This window comes from Mustelus asterias, chromosome 22 (assembly GCF_964213995.1).
Source record: "Mustelus asterias chromosome 22, sMusAst1.hap1.1, whole genome shotgun sequence".
Lineage (NCBI taxonomy): Eukaryota > Metazoa > Chordata > Chondrichthyes > Carcharhiniformes > Triakidae > Mustelus > Mustelus asterias.
In genome coordinates this window covers 43810136-43829356 of record NC_135822.1, presented here as the reverse complement: position 1 = coordinate 43829356, position 19221 = coordinate 43810136, and positions in this window count along the sequence as shown.

Genomic DNA, 19221 nt, shown 5'->3' with positions numbered 1-19221 from the left:
AAATCGGAGGTTTTTTTCAAAACCGGAAGTCAGGCCAGGAGTGGCCAGGGGAAGTTTTTGGAGGGTTTAAAAGTGCACCAAAGTATACAGCGGGCAGCAGAGTGAGTGGGAAGTTGAGTGAGCTGTCAGGGCTTTGGCTCACAGGGCTTGGACGAGCAGGGGTGAGTTTTTGTTTCCTTACACTCTTATTAACTTTTCACTGTCTTACTTGACATAAAGTGTCCAGTATGAGTGTGAAACCAATGTGTTGTTCCCAGTGTAGGATGTGGGAGGTCCTGGAGGCATCTGGCCTCCCGGACATCCACATCTGTGAGGGGTGTGTCGAGCTGCGGTTCCTGAGAGACCGTGTTAGGGAGCTGGAACTGCAGCTCGAGGATCTTAGGCTGATGAGGGAGAATGAGGAGGTGATAGACAAGAGCTATCATCAGGTGGTCACACCAGGGCCACGGGAAGAGGCCAAGTGGGTGACGGCCAGGAAGGGTAAGGCTAGGGTGGTTGAGAGCACCCCGGTGGATTTGCCCCTGCACAACAAGTACTCCTGCTTGAGTACTGCTGGGGGGGACAGCCCGCCTGGGGGAAGCAGCAGTGGCCGTGTCTCCGCAGTGGAGTCCAGCCCTGTAACTCAGAGGGCTAAGGAAAAGAGGAGGAAGGCGGTATTAATCGGGGACTCGATGGTGAAGGGGACAGACAGGCGTTTCTGCGGAGGTAGGCGGGATTCTCGCATGGTGGTCTGCCTCCCTGGGGCCGGGATCCAGGATGTCACTAGTCGCGTCCCGGAAATCCTGAGGTGGGAGGGAGAGGAGCCTGAGGTAGCGGTACATATTGGTACCGCTGATGTGGGTAGGAAGGGAGAAGGGGTCATGAAAAGGGAGTACAGGGAATTAGGGAGACAGCTGAGAAAGAGGAAAGCAAAGGTAGTAATCTCAGGATTACTGCCTGTGCCACGGGAAGGTGAGGGCAGGAATGGAGTGAGGTGGAGGATGAATGTGTGGCTGAGGGACTGGTGCAGGGGGCAGGGATTCAGGTTCCTGGACCATTGGGACCTCTTTAGGGGCAGGGGTGATCTGTATACAAAAAACGGGTGGAACTTGAATCACACGGGGACCAATATCCTGGCCGGTAGGTTGGCTAAGGCTACTGGGGAGAATTTAAACTAGATAGGTTGGGGGGAGGGGAGCTAGAAGAGTTGACTAGGATCAAGGAACTAATTGATGGGGGGGAGGATGCAGGGGTAAGGGGAATTACAAAATTAATGGTAGAGGAGAGGGTGCAAGTGAATGAAGGCGGTAATTTAGATAAGGGAGTAGAGGGAGACGGTGTTCGCGACTCATCAAAGCGGGTCCAGATAAAAGCTGGAATAAGGACACTTTGCCTGAATGCACGAAGCATTCGGAACAAGGTGAATGAGTTGATGGTGCAAATCAGCACAAGTGGGTACGATCTAGTGGCCATTACAGAAACGTGGCTGAAAGGTGACCAGGACTGGGAGATGAATATCCAGGGGTATCAGGCGTTTAGGAAGAATAGACAGGAAGGAAAAGGTGGTGGGGTCGCGCTATTAATAAGAGATAATATCAGGGTAGTACTGAGGGATGACATAGGCTCTGAGGAACAAAACGTGGAATCATTATGGGTAGAGATGAGGAATAGTAGAGGGAGAAAGACACTAGTAGGTGTGGTATATAGGCCCCCAAATAATAATGTTGAGGTAGGGAGGGCTGTAAATAAGCAGATAAGGGATGCGTGTAAAAACGGAACGGCAATAATCATGGGGGACTTCAACATGCACATTGACTGGCAGACTCAAGTCGGTAAGGGTGGAATGGAGGAAGAGTTCTTAGAATGCTGTCGGGATAGTTTCCTTGAACAGCATGTTACGGAACCGACGAGGGAACGAGCTATTTTGAATCTGGTATTGTGTAACGAGGTAGGTAGAATTAAGGATCATATTGTGAAGGACCCTCTTGGGTCTAGTGACCACAATATGGTCGAATTTCTGATTCAGATGGAAGAGGAGAAAGTTTGGTCTCAAACCAGTGTCCTCTGTTTGAACAGAGGGAAATATGATAGGATGAGGGATGAATTGGCTAAGGTAGACTGGGAGAGCAGGCTGGCAGGTAGGATAGCTGAGGAACAGTGGAGGATTTTTAAGGAGATCCTTTTCAGTTCTCAGCAAAAATATATTCCAGCAAAAAACAAGGATTGTAAGAAAAGGGAGAACCAGCCGTGGATAACGAAGGAAATAAAGGAGAGTATTAAAATAAAAACAGCTGCGTACAGAGTGGCCAAAAATAGTGGAGAAACAAGTGATTGGGAAAAATTTAAGAAACAACAAAGAGAGACTAAGAAAGCGATAAAGAAAGGAAGGATAGACTATGAAGCTAGGCTAGCAATTAATATAAAAAATGATAGTAAAAGTTTTTATAAATATATAAAAAGGAATAGAGTGGCTAGAGTGAATGTTGGACCCTTGGAGGACGAGAGGGGGGAGTTAATAGTGGGAAATGAGGATATGGCTGAGTCTTTAAATAAGTTTTTTGTGTCGGTCTTCACGGTGGAGGACACAAATAGTTTGCCAAATATTAACGATAGAGGGTTGGCAGCAGGAGAAATACTTAATACGATTAATGTTACCAGAGAGGCAGTGCTGGGTAGACTAATGGGACTGAAGGTGGACAAGTCCCCGGGTCCGGATGGAATGCATCCCAGGGTATTGAAAGAAATGTCAGAGGTAATAGTGGATGCGTTAGTGATTATTTATCAAAACTCGTTGCATTCTGGGGTAGTGCCGGTTGATTGGAAAACGGCTAATGTTACGCCGCTGTTTAAAAAAGGAAGGAGACAAAAGGCGGGTAACTATAGGCCGGTCAGCTTAACGTCTGTAGTAGGGAAAATGCTGGAATCCATTATTAAAGAGGAGATAGCAGGGCATCTGGATAGAAATGGTTCGATCAATCAGACGCAGCATGGATTCATGAGGGGAAAGTCGTGCTTGACGAACATGTTGGATTTTTATGAAGATGTGACGAGGGCGGTTGATGGAGGAGAACCGGTGGATGTGGTGTTTTTGGATTTCCAAAAGGCGTTTGATAAGGTGCCCCATAAAAGGCTGCTGAAGAAGATTAGGGCACACGGAGTTGGGGGTAGTGTGTTAAAGTGGATTGGGGACTGGCTATCCGACAGGAAGCAAAGAGTCGGAATAAATGGGTGTTTTTCCGGTTGGAGGAAGGTAACTAGTGGCGTGCCGCAGGGATCGGTACTCGGGCCGCAACTGTTTACCATTTATATAGATGATCTGGAGGAGGGGACGGAGTGTAGGGTAACGAAGTTTGCAGACGACACAAAGATAAGTGGAAAAGTGAATCGTGTGGAGGACGGAGAAGATCTGCAGAGAGATTTGGACAGGCTGAGTGAGTGGGCGAGGATATGGCAAATGGAGTATAACGTTGAGAAATGCGAGGTTATACACTTTGGAGGAAATAATAACAAATGGGATTACTATCTCAATGGAAACAAATTAAAACATGCTACCGTGCAAAGGGACCTGGGGGTCCTTGTGCATGAGACGCAAAAGCCCAGTCTGCAGGTACAACAGGTGATCAAGAAGGCAAATGGGATGTTGGCCTATATTGCGAGGGGGATAGAATATAAAAGCAGGGATGTCTTGATGCACCTGTACAGGGCATTGGTGAGGCCGCAGCTGGAATACTGTGTGCAGTATTGGTCCCCTTATATGAGGAAGGATATATTGGCATTGGAGGGAGTGCAGAGAAGGTTCACCAGGTTGATACCGGAGATGAGGGGTTTGGATTATGAGGAGAGGCTGAGGAGATTGGGTTTGTACTCGTTGGAGTTTAGAAGGATGAGGGGGGATCTTATGGAGACTTATAAGATAATGCGGGGGCTGGATAGGGTGGAGGCGGAGAGATTCTTTCCACTTAGTAAGGAAGTTAAAACTAGAGGACACAGCCTCAAAATAAAGGGGGGTCGGTTTAAGACAGAGTTGAGGAGGAACTTCTTCTCCCAGAGGGTGGTGAATTTCTGGAATTCTCTGCCCACTGAGGTGGTGGAGGCTACCTCGCTGAATATGTTTAAAGCGCGGATGGATGGATTCCTGAGCGGTAAGGGAATTAAGGGTTATGGGGATCAGGCGGGTAAGTGGTACTGATCCACGTCAGATCAGCCATGATCTTATTGAATGGCGGGGCAGGCTCGAGGGGCTAGATGGCCTACTCCTGCTCCTATTTCTTATGTTCTTATGTTCTTATGATAGGGAAACCTCAAGCGGTGAGCACTCTTAATACCCATTCCAACATTTGAGGAACCATTTACAACGGTCTTAATTGTTTGCGTAAGGACCGCTCTCTAAAACAAAAAATGGGAATCAATATCTATTGACTATAATGGATCTGTCTACTTGGTTTCCAGATATCATTCCATTACGCATATTACAGCTAAAAGGATTGTAGAGGAGTTACTTAATTTTTTTCCTAGATATGGACTGCCCACAGAAAGACAGTAAGAAGTTTAACAACACCAGGTTAAAGTCCAACTGTGTTTACCCCAGTCCAACGCCGGCATCTCCACATCACAGAAAGACAATCAGATCAAGGATCAAATTTTACATCAAAGTTATTCAAGGAGGTTATGGATAGCTTAGGAATAAAACAATTTAAATCAACTGTGTACCAGCCAGAATCGCAGGGAACATTAAGAATGGTGGCATCAAACTTTAAAGATAATGTTGAGGGCTTATTGTCAAGATTATCCAGAGGATTGGGATAAAGGAATTCCATTTGTACTTTTTGCAATTAGGGATGCACCTAATGGGTCTACCAAATTCTGTCCATTTGAATTGATTTTTGATTGTGAAGTAAGGGGAGCACTTAAATTTATTGAAGAGAAATTGGTGAGTTAACATTCCGAGACTACATTATTGGGCTCGGTCTCAAATTCTAGGGAAAGGTTGAATAGGTGAATTGGCTAGGCAACATTTAAAAGTGTCACAGCATGTGATGAAACAGGAAGCGAATAAGAAATCAAAAATTTGTAGTTTTACTAGTGGGGACACAGTTCATAGAAATCATAGAAACCCTACAGTACAGAAAGAGGCCATTCGGCCCATCGAGTCTGCACTGACCACAATCCCACCCAGGCCCTACCACCATATCCTGTCTGCTAATCCCTCTAATCTACACATCCCAGGACACTAAGGGGCAATTTTAGCATGGCCAATCAACCTAACCCACACATCTTTGGACTGTGGGAGGAAACCGGAGCACCCGGAGGAAACCCACGCAGACACGAGGAGAATGTGCAAACTCCACACAGACAGTGACCCAAGCGGGAATCAAACCCAGGTCCCTGGAGCTGTGAAGCAGCAGTGCTAACCACTGTGCTACCGTGCCGCCTACAGGAGGCAGTCTTAGTACTGCTACCAGTGGTAGGCGAACCTTTAAAACAAGGTGTAGTGAGCATTATCAAATTGAAAGGAAATTGAGTGAGATGAATTATTTGATAAGGACACCAGATAGAAGGAAAACTCAGAGTGTGTCATGTGAATATGCTTAAAAGGTATTTTGATAGGGAAGGAGAGCAGAAGGCGAATGTTTTAGTGGTTATAACTCAGAGTGAAGAACCAAATCCAGATGACTCTGAATGGATGTGTCCACTAGTCATTTGACATTCCTCAAATTAATTTGGATAACGAGGATGTTATTAAAAATTGAGATAAATTATTCCGGAGGAAAATTAAACTGACCTGAAAGAGTTATTAATATCACATGGACAAGTATGTGGGAGTAAGTTGGGAAGTACGAAAATGGTTATGTGGGAAATGCTGTTCCAATTAAACAACATTTTTCTAGACTTAAGCCTCTAAAATTGGCACCAGAAGATTGAAAGTATGCTTAAAAATGGCATGATTGAAGTAAATTGCAGTGAGTGGAGCTCACCCATAGTGATGGTACCAAAACTGGACAGTACCCAATGATTGTGTGTGGACTGTAGGAAAGTTAATGCAGTTACAAAATCAGACTCTTATCCTATTCCACGGTTGGAGGATTGCGTTGAGAAGGTGGGACAATCATAGTTGATCTCCAAACTGGATTTACTCAAAGGTTACTGGCAGGTACCTTTATCCGAAAGGGTGAAGGAGATTTCAGCTTTCGTGACATCAACTGGTTTATACCAATTTAAAGTTATGCCATTTGGCATGAAAAATGCCCCAGCCACATTTCACTAATTAACCAATAAAGTCACTTCAGGATTATCCAATTGTGCAGGGTACATAGACGATCTAATGATTTTTAGTCAGACATGGAAAAAACATTTGAAGCATATCGATTGACTTCAGGAGGCAGGCTTGGTGGTAAACCTGGCTCAGAGTGAGTTTGAAAAAGCCCAAGTCACGTTCCTCGGCCATACCATTGGACATGGACAGATGGCCTCATGGGATTTGAAAACAAAAGTTATTAGGGAGTTCCCAATATAGTTGACAAGAAGGGAAATAATGAGATTTCTTGGCCTGAGTGGTTTTACTGTGAATTTGTGCTGAAATTTATCAGCGTGGTTGCTCCATTGACTGACTTGCTAAAGAAGCAGAGCAAATTTCAGTGGACAGTGAACTGTCAACAGGCATTTGACGGCCTGAAGGCTGTGTTAACCACTGCTCCTGTGTTGGCCACGCCAAATTACACAAAACCATTCAAGGTGGCTATCGATGCGAGTGATGTGGGAATATGTGTCATGCTCTTACAAGAAGATGATGAAGGAATAGAGCAGCCTATTGGATATCTTTCCAAAACATTGAATGATCACCAGAAGAAATATTCAATGATTGAAAAAGAGACCTTCAGTTTGGTGCTGGCGTTGCAACATTCCAACATCTATGTTACCAGTAATTTGTCTGCGACAATTGTGCATACTGATCATAATCCGTTGATGTATTTGGAGAAATTTAAGACTAAAAATGCCAGACTGTTTTGATGGAGTCTATTATTGCAGCCATTTAATTTAAAACTAATACATGTGGCAGGAAGAGAGAATGTGATTGCCAATGCTTTGTCACGAATGTGATAAAAAGTGTTTGATGGTGAAAGACAAGGACTGAAATGGACTATATTGCTGTTGTGTTTGCATATTTTGATTTTGTAAACTGTATGTATATTTATTGTAGAGTACTAGTAGTGTGAAATGGAAAGGGATTGAAAAATGTAACCATCTTTGAATGTTGATGGTTCTTTTTTTTTAAGGGGGGGAAGTGTGATGTTAGTGTACATTTAAGAATTTTTTCAAAGAACAAAGAACAGTACAGCACAGGAAACAGGCCCTTCGGCCCTCCAAGCCTGTGCCGCTCCTTGGTCCAACTAGACCAATCGTTTGTATCCCTCCATTCCCAGGCTGCTCATGTGACTATCCAGGTAAGTCTTAAACAATGTCAGTGTGCCTGCCTCCACCACCCTACTTGGCAGCGCATTCCAGGCCCCCACCACCCTCTGTGTAAAAAACGTCCCTCTGATATCTGAGTTATACTTCGCTCCTCTCACCTTGAGCCCGTGACCCCTCGTGATCGTCACCTCCGACCTGGGAAAAAGCTTCCCACTGTTCACCCTATCTATACCCTTCATAATCTTGTACACCTCTATTAGATCTCCCCTCATTCTCCGTCTTTCCAGGGAGAACAACCCCAGTTTACCCAATCTCTCCTCATAGCTAAGACCCTCCATACCAGGCAGCATCCTGGTAAACCTTCTCTGCACTCTCTCTAACGCCTCCACGTCCTTCTGGTAGTGCGGCAACCAGAACTAGACGCAGTACTCCAAATGTGGCCTAACCAGCGTTCTATACAGCTGCATCATCAGACTCCAGCTTTTATACTCTATACCCCGTCCTATAAAGGCAAGCATACCATATGCCTTCTTCACCACCTTCTCCACCTGTGTTGCCACCTTCAAGGATTTGTGGACTTGCACACCCAGGTCCCTCTGTGTTTCTATACTCCTGATGACTCTGCCATTTATTGTATACCTCCTCCCTACATTATTTCTTCCAAAATGCATCACTTCGCATTTATCCGGATTAAACTCCATCTGCCACCTCTCCGCCCAATTTTCCAGCCTATCTATATCCTGCTGTATTGCCCGACAGTGCTCTTTGCTATCCACAAGTCCAGCCATCTTCGTGTCATCCGCAAACTTGCTGATTACACCAGTTACACCTTCTTCCAAATCATTTATATATATCACAAATAGCAGAGGCCCCAGTACAGAGCCCTGCGGAACACCACTGGTCACAGACCTCCAGCCGGAAAAAGACCCTTCGACCACGACCCTCAGTCTCCTATGGCCAAGCCAGTTCTCCACCCATCGAGCCACTTCTCCTTGTATCCCATGAGCCTTAACCTTCTTAACCAACCTGCCATGTGGGACTTTGTCAAATGCCTTACTGAAATCCATTTCAAAAGAAAGGGGCGGCACGATAGCACAGTGGTTAGCACTGCTGCTTCACAGCTCCAGGGTCCCAGGTTCGATTCCCGGCTCGGGTCACTGTCTGTGTGGAGTTTGCACATTCTCCTCGTGTCTGCGTGGGTTTCCTCCGGGTGCGCCGGTTTCCTCCTACAGTCCAAAGATGTGCGGGTTAGGTTGATTGGCCAGGTTAAAAAAAAAAAAGACCCCTTAGAGTCCTGGGATGCGTAGGTTAGAGGGAGTAGCGGGTAAAATATGTGGGGGTAGGGCCTGGGCGGGATTGTGGTCAGTGCAGACTCGATGGGCCGAATGGCCTCCTTCTGCGCTGTAGGGTTTCTATGATTCTTCTATGATTCTATGTTCTCTGCCGCTCTCAGTGTTGCTCAGTTGTCTGTAGAAGACCTTTTATGGCTACTTAAATCTTTATTTTTGCTCTGGAATGTTTTATGAGCCTGCATTATTCAGAGGAAGACTGGTGGCAGGTCATGTGTCTTTGGACAGTTCTTTTCCTTCACAGTGAATTCAGCAAATTGAGCAAGTCTTCTTGCTCTTGTATTCTGTCCCTATTAATAGATTGCAGTATATTGTACACTTTCACCTGTCCTATCACTTTCAATGACTGATGAACATATCTACCCAGGTCCTCTGCACTCCTTTTAGAATTGTGCCCTTTAGTTTATAGTGTCTCTCCGAGTTCTTCCTACTGAACTGAATTACTTCCTGCATTGAACTTCATCTGCCACCTGTCCATTCATTTTACAAACCTTTCTATGTCCTTTTGAAGTACCACAGTATCCTGCTCATAGTTCATAATGCTTCCAAATATTGTTTCAGCCTCAAATTTAAAAGTGTGCCCTCTACACTAGGGTTTATTAAATACCTTTGGAAGTCCATGTACACCTGTGGTGATTGTCCCTTTAAGGGCAACACAGCAGAGTAAGGGTCACCTGGCCTGGATGACCAATCGGGACTCAGAGTGTGGAATCACCCCATAGTCAAAGGGGCAGAGACATTTTGGGGGGTTGGCTACAGCCATGAGACTGCTCTACAATTCTTATTAATAAATACCTTTTGTGTTCACTAATGAAGTTTGTGCAGATGAATCTTTATAATACCACACCCGTATGGGCAGAATTCCACCTTCCATCCCCAGTGGGTTCTAAGGCAGGGGCTCGATGGGAAATGTAAAATTGCCAGGCTTGGAGGGCAATGTTCTTTGTTCTTTTTGCCTGGATGGCATTCCCGATAGGATTCTGCTCGCTCCGATCTGATTGTGATTTTATGCTGGGGCGGGCACGGCCTTGGACAGGAAGCCAGGTCTTGCCCCAATTAAGGCCCATAGTGACCTTTTCCTGCACAGCCTCCATTTTTAGGCTGGCAAGCGATTGATAAATTGGAGCCACCATCAGAGGCCCCCTTCTGACTAAGGCTGCCTTGACCTCAGGGCCCGGTGATCTCCAGACTTCCCTCTCTGAGGCTAAGGAAAAGTTTAAAATTTTGGCCAGTGCCTCTGCAATTTCCACTTACACTCATCTGGTCCTATTATATTCATATTTATGGTATTGTATTACGTGCAGGCAGCATCTCCAATATCTCCTACTTATCACTTTTCAATTTTTCTAGTGTCTGAATTTCTTCCATGGCTTGGGTCAAATCTTTTCCCTTGATAAAGATAGATACAAAGTATTCATTTAATATCAATTATGCCCCCTGTCTCCCTATGTGAATCCTCTTTTTGTCCTTTTGGCCGAATCCTCCTTTTACTACCTGTTCACTATGTGTTGTGCCTATCAAAGACTTTGGGATTCCATTTTATGTTAGCTGCCAGCCTCTTTTCATACCCACTCTTTGCTTCTCTTATTTGCTATTTCACTTCCCTTTTGAACCTTTTATATTCAGTCTGATTCTCAATTTTCTACCTGACACCTGACATAAACAGACTTTTTCTTCTTTATCTTAATCTCTATCTCTTTTATCATCTGGATTTGTTTGCCCTACCATTCGCTTTTGCAGGAATATATCTTAACTGCACCCAAACCGTCTCTTCTTTGAAGGTAACGCATTGTTCAGAGACTGTCTTTTCTGCCAATCTTTGACTCTAATTTATTTGGCCCAGATTTGTTCTCATCCAGTTGAAGTTGGCTTTCCCTCAGTTAATTATTCATACTCTCAATTGTTTCTTGTATTTTTCCACAGTCAGCTTGAACCTTATCATATAATGGTCACTGTTTCCTAAATGTTCTCCCACTGATACCTGATCCACTTGGTCTCTGTACCTCATTCCAATGAACCAGGTCTAGCAGTGTCATCCTTCTTGCTGGATGAAAAACATATTGCTGTAAAAATTCTTCCTGAATGCACTGTAGGAACTCTCAACCTCTCTGTCCTTTACAACACTATCCTAGTCTATAGATGATATAGATGGGCTGGTTAGATAACAGAACAGTGGCAAATGGAATTTAACCCTGAAAAGTGTGAGGTAATGCATTGTGAGTAGACTAACAAAGCAAGGGAATACATAGAAACATAGAAGATAGGAGCAAGAGGAGGCCATTCGGCCCTTCAAGCCTGCTCCATCATTCATTACAATCATGGCTGATTGTTCAACTCAATAGCCTAATCCTGCTTTTTCCCCACAACCTTTGATTCCATTTTCCCCAAGTGCTATATCCAGCCGCCTCTTGAATGCATTCAATGTTTTGGCATCAACTATTTCCTGTGGTAATGAATTCCATAGGCTCACCACTCTCTGGGTGAAGGAATGTCTCCTCACCTCCGTCCTAAATGGTCTACCCTGAATACACAATGAATGGTTGGACCCTAGGATTAGAGGAAATTTGGGGTGCATGTCCATGCATCTCTGAAGTACTTAAGGTGATTAAAAAGGCGTATGGGATACTTGCCTTTATTAACCGAGGCATTGAGTATAAACATTTGAGTTTGTGTCTTTATATGCCCTGTTTGTGAACAGAACTCCCACTTACCTGATGAAGGATCAGCGCTCCGAAAGCTAGTGGCTTGTGCCACCAAATAAACCTGTTGGACTTTAACCTGGTGTTGTGAGACTTCTTACTGTATTTACCCCAGTCCAACGCCGGCATCTCCACATCGTTGAGTAGAAGAGCAGGGAGGTTATGATGGAGCTGTATAAAACACTGATTAAGACACAGCTGGAGGACCATGTGCCATTCTGGTCACTGCACTGGGAAGAAAGTGATTGCACTGGAGAAGGTACAGAGGAGATTCACCAGGATATTGCTTGGGCTGGAGTGTTTCAGCTATCAAGAGAGACTGGGTAGGGCGGAGCTGTTTTCCTTGGAACAAAGAAGGCTGAGAGGAACCTCATTGAGGTATACAAAATTATGAGGGGCATAGATTGGGTGGATAGGAAGGAACTTTTCCCCTTAGTAGAAGGGTTATTAACTGGAGCATAGTTTTAAGTTGAGGGGCAGAGGATATGTGAGGAAAAACGGTTTCACCCAGAGGGTGGAGGGAAGTTGTAACTCTCTACCTGAAAGGGTGATAGAGGGAGGAACCCTCTCAACATTTAAGAAGTATTTAGATGAGCACTTCAAACGCCATAGCATACAAGGCCAAGTGCTGAAAATGGGATTAGAATAGTAGGTGTTTGATGGCCGATGTGAAAACAATGGGCCAAAGGGTCTCTTTCCATATTGTAAGACTCTATAATTCAATATTTGGATAAATAAAGTCCCCTTTTATGACTACCCGATAATTTTTGTAGCTCTCTGTGATTTCCCTGGAATTGTGTTCCTCTACATTTTTGCACGAGGTGATGGTCACTAGACTATCAAGCAATGTTTCTGCACATTTTTTGTTCCTTGGTATCAGCACAATAGATTCTGTCTTTGAGCACTCTGGGACGTCCTCTCCCTCCAGGACTGCACTGCTTTCCTGAATCAATACCACCTCCCCTCCCCCTTTTCTTCCTTTCCTATTATTCCTGAACAGGTTATACCTCGGAATATTTAACTCCCAGTCCTGCCCTTCCTTGAGCCAGATTATCACCATAACATCATATTTCCACAATGCAATCTGCACCTGTAACTCCCCAGTCTTTTTTACTATACTCCGTGCATTCACATACATGCACAGCAACCCTGATTTAGACTGCATTCTGCCATACTCTGAACCCTCCTATTAACTTACTGTTCCCCACTCTGGAGCTTTCTATCTCTCCCAGTATTCTGTACACCTTGGTATTCCTCCCTGATATTACCTCTTGGTTCCCACACTCCCTGCCAACTTAATTTTATTCCTCCCAATAGCAATAGCACTAGATCTCTTCCTCTCTATTTCTTTTGTCAATGATTTTAAATCTATGATATTTAGTTGTTGATTTATTTGCATGAGTAACGTAACGAATTTTCTCAACACTTGCTCGATCAAAACCCCTCACAAATCAAAAAACTTTTATTAAATCATAAAAACCCTACAGTGCAGAAGGATTCAGCCCATTCAAGTCTGCACCGTCAACAATCCCACCTAGGCCTTATCCCCATAACCCCACATATTTACCCCGTTAATCCTTCTAACCTACACATCTCAGGACACTAAGGGGCAATTTAGCATGGCCAATCAACCTAACCCACACATCTTTGGACTGTGGGAGGAAACCGGAGCACCCGGAGGGAACCCACGTAGACACGGGGAGAATGTGCAAACTCCACACAGGCAGTAACCCAAGCCGGGAATCAAACTTGTGTCCCTGGAGCTGTGAGGCAGCAGTGTGCCACTGTGCCTCCTTAACCTTCTCAGGTCTGGTGAGAACAATCTCTGCTTCTGCAATCTTTTCACCACACTGAAGTTCCTTATTAGGGGGGGCTTCTTCACGCAGAGAGTGGTGGGAGTCTGGAATGAGCTGCCGGATAAAGTAGTAAATGCTTTTAACTTTTAACATTTAAGAAAAACTTGGACGGGTTCGTGGATGAGAGGGGTGTGGAGGGATATGGTCCAAGTGCAGGTCAGTGGGACTAGGCAAAAAATGTTTCAGCACAGACAAGAAGGGCCAAAAGGCCTGTTTCTGAACTGTAATTTTCTATGGTTCTATCCCTGGTCTTATCCTGGTAAACCTCTTCTGTCCTCTTCAGGCCAGGGTAATGTAAATGTTACAAAATGTACTCTTTCTAAGTTTATACTGCCATTCATTCTTGCTGATTTTCTCCTTCCATTGCTAGTTTCCCCATTTCATTTGATATGTAGTTTGGAACCTTCCACTGTGTCTACCTCAACCTTCTGTATAACACTGTAACAGTTTCTGATTGTCCAGTTATGGTGGTTCCCAAAGGGTGCGGCGCGCCACACTGGTGTTGTCTTAACACAAAGAGAGATGGCATGAAATCTGGAAACTTCTACGGGTTTCTATACATGAATGTTTAAATGTTTCTTTGATTGTCCTTGAATCTTCCCGCCATCCTCTTGCCGCACCAGTGTGGCGCGCCGCACCTTTGGGAACCACTCACTGTTCCCTTGCAAATTACTGGGAGCTGCATTCCGAGGCTGGGTCAGTGCAATGGAATCTCCTCTCGATTCTGTGCAACCTGTTTAGTGCATTTGAATTCTGCAGCGCCCAAATCTCAATGGAAATCTGTCCACGTTCCCACCTTTGGGAATATAGCATTAAAAAACCCCATCAATATTCAGCCCACAAGTCTTGCTGATCCATCATCTGTCAGAGTGCTGTCTTTACTGTCTTTGCGTTGCTCACTTGTGACATGCAGAGCAGTCCTACAAGGATTAACCCCAATCACAGAGCTCCAAGCGGACTCGTTAATCACTGAAGCAATCAGTGTCCAAGCGATTCCCCTCTTCCCCAGTGCTTTGAAAGTAATGGCAGCCTGTAAGGACAGATCATACATTCATTCAGCTGCTGTTAAACAGGAAGCCCCCAGTCAATAGCCAAAACTAGTCAGTCCCAAGGGTAGCAAAATTGTTTAATGAGTTTACCACCTGGTGTTGTTTTAAAAATATTAAGATAAGGATTTTTTGTAAAGTTTCACAATTCAAACGAATGAAAGGGGATTTTAAAATCGTGACTAAAAAACCTAATAAACTTTATTTCTATTTGCTTACATACATGCGCTGGTGCACATGGAAACACATCCCGTGTCACCCACAGTGAAAAGTATTGGCAATTCTGCTCTGTCTGAACCAGGAGATCATAACCAGACAATTACACAATAATTAAGGACGCTGTTAGAAAAGATTCAGGCCATATCTCTGCTTGCTGCGTTCACAGAGTTATCTTTTTTCATCGCAAGCAGAGATGTTTCGAATCACACTGACTTGATGATCATTTTCATTCCTATGGTAAATTATTCCGCTTTGCTCTTAAAAATGCAGAGGAATAGTCACAAGGATGCTTTGTGTCTGATGTCAAACATGCAAATTAACAAGAAAGCAGATGGCTCCAGTCTGCAGAGCGGGGGACATGAAACAATCCTTTGCCACAGACGAGTCCTTTGACCCACAGAAACAATGAGGAAGGAATCACCGAATAAACACCAGCCAGCTGCCAGCAGGGTATGCCAGTTCTATACCTCTCGCAAACCTGACTGGCATAACAAGTTTCTGCTTTCAGCAGCCGCTGGCTATATACTGAGGGCTGCTTATATTTAAAGATAGGCTACAGTCGGCAGCCATGCGTCTGCTATTTGTGACAAACCCCAGCATTGCCTCCCCTACTGAAGGCAATTTCTGTTTGAAGTTTCCAGTGAATCCGTGAGTGACAGCACAATTCATCCCATTGCCGTGCCGTGCTGAATACCCCAGTGTCATTGTGCCACTCATAATGGGGATGCATGCAATTATAAAACAATACCAATGAGATTACCAATGCAATTTAATAAAAAATGTAAGGAGTTATTGAAGGGTTTGGAAGGGGGAGGGGGAGAGAGGGTGAATTCGAGGTTGTCAAGTAAATGTACATATTTGTAATTAAAAACTGGAGGGATAATCTATTCCAGCCCTTTCACACAGAGAGCCGATTGTTCTCCAGGTTGAGTTGAAGGATTAAAGCTCACCAATCTGCAGTCAGCAATCGATGCAACAGCCCCAGGTCTGTGCTAAAAGAGGCCAGCTCCTCCCCTGCTGCCGCTTGTCATCCTCCATATCACAACCCGGAGCCTAAAACAAATAAGCATTCGGCTGATTTCATTCCCTGCTTTCTCATTCGGTTCAGACACAGTCTGGGGACCTCTCAGTTGCTCAGCCACACATAGGCTACAGGCTGCAGACACACATACCACAATCTGCTCCCAGAACAAGAGCAGGGAAAGGAATGTTTGAATCATAAGAACATAAGAAATAGGAGCAGGAGTGGTTCTCAAAGAAGCTCGACAAAGCCATGATCAGCTCCTGCGCTTTCAGGACTCTTACTGTGTTTACCCCAGTCCAACGCCGGCATCTCCACATCATGACTTTCAGCACTTGCCCAGACACAACCCACCCCTGTCCATTCAGCACTGACCCAGACACAACCCATCCCTGCCCATTCAGCACTGACCCAGACACAACCCTGCCCATTCAGCACTTACCCAGACACAACCCTGCCCATTCAGCACTGACCCAGACACAACCCATCCCTGCCCATTCAGCACTGACCCAGACACAACCCTGCCCATTCAGCACTGACCCAGACACAACCCTGCCCATTCAGCACTGACCCAGACACAACCCTGCCCATTCAGCACTGACCCAGACACAACCCTGCCCATTCAGCATTGACCCAGACACAACCCTGTCCATTCAGCACTGACCCAGACACAACCCTGCCCATTCAGCACTGACCCAGACACAACCCTGCCCATTCAGCACTGACCCAGACACAACCCTGCCCATTCAGCACTGACCCAGACACAACCCTGCCTATTCAGCACTGACCCAGACACAACCCTGCCCATTCAGCACTTACCCAGACACAACCCTGCCCATTCAGCATTGACCCAGACACAACCCTGCCCATTCAGCACTGACCCAGACACAACCCTGCCCATTCAGCACTTACCCAGACACAACCCTGCCCATTCAGCATTGACCCAGACACAACCCTGCCCATTCAGCACTGACCCAGACACAACCCATCCCTGCCCATTCAGCACTTACCCAGACACAACCCTGCCCATTCAGCATTGACCCAGACACAACCCTGCCCATTCAGCACTTACCCAGACACAACCCTGCCCATTCAGCACTGACCCAGACACAACCCTGCCCATTCAGCATTGATCCAGACACAACCCTGTCCATTCAGCACTGACCCAGACACAACCCTGCCCATTCAGCACTGACCCAGACACAACCCTGCCCATTCAGCACTGACCCAGACACAACCCTGCCCATTCAGTACTTACCCAGACACAACCCTGCCCATTCAGCACTGACCCAGACACAACCCTGCCCATTCAGCACTTACCCAGACACAACCCTGCCCATTCAGCACTGACCCAGACACAACCCTGCCCATTCAGCATTGACCCAGACACAACCCTGCCCATTCAGCACTGACCCAGACACAACCCTGCCCATTCAGCACTTACCCAGACACAACCCTGCCCATTCAGCACTGACCCAGACACAACCCATCCCTGCCCATTCAGACTCTGGAGACAATACACATCTCTTTAACCTGTCTTAATGCTCTCTCGACTCACATTGATTGTACCTTTAAGACTTGATTAGCTGTAAGTATTCGCATTCCAACCATTATTCTGTAAATTGAGTTTGTGTCTTTATATGCCCTGCGTGTGAACAGAATTCCCACTCACCTGAAGAAGGAGCTTAAGGCTCCGAAAGCTTGTGGCTTTTGCTACCAAATAAACCAGTTGGACTTTAACCTGGTGTTGTTAAACTTCTTACTGCATTCAGACTTGCTCAGACACAACCTACTCCTGCCCATTCAGCACTTACCCAGACACAAACCTGCCCATTCAGCATTGACTCAGACACAACCCAGCCCTGCCCATTCAGCACTTGCCCAGACTCAACCCACCCCTGTCCATTTACTGCTGTACCCAGTCACAACCCTGGATCCACTGTTGTTTGTTATTTATCTTAATGATTTAGATGATAATTTAGGAGGTATGGTGAGTAAGTTTGCAGATGACACCAAGATTGGTGGCATAGTGGACAGTGAAGAAGGTTATCTAGGATTGCAACGGGATCTTGATTAGTTGGGCCAGTGGGCTGACGAATGGCAGATGGAGTTTAATTTAGATAAATGCGAGGTGATGCATTTTGGTAGATCAGATTGGGGTAGGACTTACTCAGTTAATGCTAGGGCATTGGGGAGAGTTACAGAGCAAAGAGATCGAGGGATACAGGTTCATAGCTCCTTGAAAGTAGAGTCACAGGTGGACAGGGTGGTGAAGAAGGCATTCGGCATTCTTGGTTTCATTGATCAGAACATTGAATACAGTGTTGGGACATCTTGTTGAAGTTGTACAAGACATTAGTAAAGCCACACTTGGGATACTGTGTACAGTTCTGGTCACCCTATTATAGAAAGGGTATTATTAAACTAGAAAGAGTGAAGAAAAGATTTACTAGGGTGCTACTGGGACTTGATGGTTTGAGTTATAAGGAGAGGCTGGATAGACTGGGACTTTTTTCTCTGGAGCGTAGGAGACTTAGGGGTAAACTTATGGAGGTCTATAAAATAATGAGGGGCATAGATCAGCTAGATAGTCAATATCTTTTCCCAAAGGTAGGGGAGTCTAAAACTAGAGGGCATAGGTTTAAGGTGAGAGGGGAGAGATACAAAAGGGTCAAGAGGGGCAATTTTTTCACTCAGAGGGTGGAACGTGCTGCCAGGGGCAGTAGTAGAGGCGGGTACAATTTTGTATTTTAAAAGCATTTAGACAGTTACATGGGTACGATGGGTATAGAGGGATATCATAGAAATAGAATCATAGAAACCCTACAGTGCAGAAGGAGGCCATTCGGCCCATCGAGTCTGCAACGACCACAATCCCACCCAGGCCCTACCCCCACATATTTACCCGCTAATCCCTCTAACCTACGCATCTCAGGACTCTAAGGGGCAATTTTTAACCTGGCCAATCAACCTAACCCACACATCTTTGGACTGTGGGAGGAAACCGGAGCACCCGGAGGAAACCCATGCAAACACGAGGAGAATGTGTAAACTCCACACAGACAGTGACCCGAGCCGGGAATCGAACCCGGGACCCTGGAGCTGTGAAGCAGCAGTGCTAACCACTGTGCTACCGTGCCGCCCTTTGGATATGGGCCAAATGCAGGCATTTGGGACTCGCTTCATGGTAAAACCTGGGCGGCAAGGACAAGTTGGGCCGAAGGGCCTGTTTCGATGCTATAAACCTCTATGACTATATGGCTCTAACCCACCCCTGCCCATTCACTGCTGTACCCAGCCACAACCCATCCCTGCCCATTCATCGCTATTTGCAGCTGTGGTGAATGCCCCTTTAAGGATCAACCTGCAGAGTAAGGGTCACATGACCCAGGGAACCAATTGGGGAGCAGGCCTTGCTGTTCCAGAACATTCTTGGGACCGAGTTGCAGCTTCAGGTGGTAAGTCTCTGGACAATGTAAATAAATCTGTGAATAATTTCCTCAAACTGGTGAATAAGAATGATTACATTGGCAACCTGGGTTAAAGTGACCCTTGAACTGTGAGTATGCAGTTTCTGTTGAGATTGAATGACGTTGAGACAAAGAAGAATATTGACAAAAATCCTTCTATTTGAATGGATCG